Consider the following 2,859-nt stretch of genomic DNA (forward strand, 5'->3'; position numbering starts at 1 on the left):
CTCTTCATAATTCTGATGTTGGGTCTGGGCCTATTATTAATCCATCTGATGTATCTTGCCTTGCTTGAATTTAATGAAGATTTCTGATTTCTGCTCACCATGGGCTTGTTTGCTCAAACTAAGAATTGTATCAAATGACTATTGCATGAACATGACCAAGATCAACATGAATATGTCCAGGATCAATTAACTCTTCCCTTACCTTTTTTCTTTGAAATTTTGTCAGTGATAACAGTGGCTCCACTTGGGATAGTGTGCCCTTGTGGTACACTAAGAACCTGCAATTCCAGTGCCTTATCCTCTTATGATAAACAAAAAAATATTTGACAAACATCTCCTTTAAGTTCCTTGGGCCTTCACCTCGGGCTTAAGTTTGATGATCACTGTAGGAAAAAGAAATCTACATCTACTAAAAAAATTGCTCAGTCAACCTTGAGCTTATTTGCATTTTCCTACCTACCTACCCTATCAATTTCAAACTTCTTTCAGCTCAATCAATGTGAAATTTCCAATGTAGCCAATCATTTGTCTTATCTGATGTTTGATTTCTTTGACTGCATCGGAGTTCAGAGCCACTATGATATTGTGATGACCACTGCCACTGAAATTGCCTCTGATCTCCATAGAAAAACTGAAACACTGGAGAGTAAAACTCTTCCATATATTTGGCTATAGGATCCCAGAATACATGATCAGCTTGATGATTCTTGTAACTTTCTGGTTGTGAAAACTGATCTTCAACAACAGTGTACTCTCCCTCAATCGTGAAAGAGAAAGGAAGCAACACTCTCTCCTTATGTGCTGCCATAAAAATATTTTGAAAAGAATGATCACAACCACGAAGACTATATGGTTGAATTTGACCTTGTAAACGTTCAATATCTTTCTCAATGTCTTTGGCAAATTCATCCAAAAATTTCATCTTATCCTCTGCCTTGCAGTCAAATGATTTTAGATAAGAAGACAAGGACAAAGAAAAATTTTCAACTATTTCTTCATTAATATGATGATCATTCCACTGTTTGAAACCTTGAATTGAAGGAGAGTTTGCCACCGCATCTGATCTATCCATCCATTCCTCCAAAAACATAAGCCAAAAGTCTTCAAATGATTTAATGGATTTGGTAGGAAAGCTTTCAATCCATTGTTTACATTTCCCTTGAAATGAATCATAGAACAACATAATGCAAACATCCTCATGTTTAACTCTAAGAAGCTCTGTAAAATCACAAAAATCTGATATATGCTTCAAAGTTAAACTCAAATCTTCTCCATTGAATTTTGGACCATTCCTTAGAAAATATGCATCCTTGGGAAAATGATTTGGGAAACCATGAATTCCTGAAAAATTTATGCATGCATACCTTGAAATAAGAATGGTAGCATCTGGGTCCTTCATAACTCCAGTGGAATCACCATGAATCTATGAATTTCGAATTCTTCAACAATGGAGTCGCCAAGGTAGATTTGCAGCCTCAAAAAGATTTCTGAGCTCCTGCTACCTTCAGAAGTTCAGTCTCTTGATTTCGGGAATGAATAATCTTCAGACTCCCGGCAGACGCACCAAAATGTTATCTCAAAATCAGGCCCTGGAAGGCTGCAGACCAGGAAGACTTCAAGTAACTATTTCAAACCGACTTTAGGCTGAGGCTTAGCCTCCTTAGCCTGAGAGGGCTCTCTCAAAGGGTTAATGATATTGATTAAAGATATGGATAGATGGCTAACTCTATGGTTTGTGATTTTATATGTTTGTAGATTGGAAGATGGAGACTTGCTACCATTGGGCTATGGAGTCAGTGACAGAGATAAGGATAACAAATAGCTCTTCTTATAAAACTGAGGCTTGTATATACTTCAATGAAAGAGTGACACATTCAGGAAAGTCTCAATAACTTGAAGTTCATAGGAGTCAGAGCATGTGGGCATGAATTCTGAGTAATGATACATCAAGGTATTCAAAAGGAAAGAATTTAAAGTGATAGATCAGAGTTTAATACCTACATGGAAGTCAGGGCATTCAGCATTTAAACATTCAGAACATAAACTCATATGGGACCACACAGTTTATGAATGTATACAGGAAGTCAGAGCACATTCAGTGAATTCTGAGTGATTATACATCCATACCACTGTAAGAATTAAGGAAAGGACAACATCACATATTCTGAACATAAAAAATCCTTCATGAATCCTGAGAAGTAAGCATTAAGACTATGGAAGTAAATCATTTCAAAGATAAAAGATGAAGCTCACTAAAGTACACTAAGAATCTCAGCTTCAGAAAAGTCCAACTGCTTCTGTATATATCAATCCCTGCATATCATTTACAAAAGTAGTCTTTTTCTCTAACATTTTCCAACCCTTTGTACATCAGCTCTTCTGCTATATATAGAGCTCTTTACACAACTTATATTCCTCTTCTAGGATGAGGAAAATTCGAATTCTACCTGACCTGACACCTAATGACACTCAAAACTAACTATTAAATGCAAATGACACCTAACTAGCAGTCCTAGAGACCTAATACAACTAGGAGTGTATCTCCTTATCATGATTACAACAATCTTATCTAAGCATTAAACACTCCTTTTGACACACAAAACTCCATGAAGTCGAATTTGATGAAGCCCATAACCTTCCAGCTGGCCCTTGATGACTCGTCCTTTTGGTGTTCCTAGAAACTAGGAGACTGTCCCTTGCTCTGTTCTGACTGAAAAATAGGTCTTGGGACAGAGCTCATAACTTCTCGTACAAAATGTATTTGGAAAAACTGAAGGAGGCTTTTGTGAACCAATCCATGCTGAACAAAAACTTCTTTTGGTTTTTTGAAATACTACTCCAGCTGCCCAGAATCGATCC

Source organism: Pinus tabuliformis, chromosome 9 (assembly GCF_031772625.1).
Source record: "Pinus tabuliformis cultivar Carrire ecotype Pingquan chromosome 9, CPIR1, whole genome shotgun sequence".
Lineage (NCBI taxonomy): Eukaryota > Viridiplantae > Streptophyta > Pinopsida > Pinales > Pinaceae > Pinus > Pinus tabuliformis.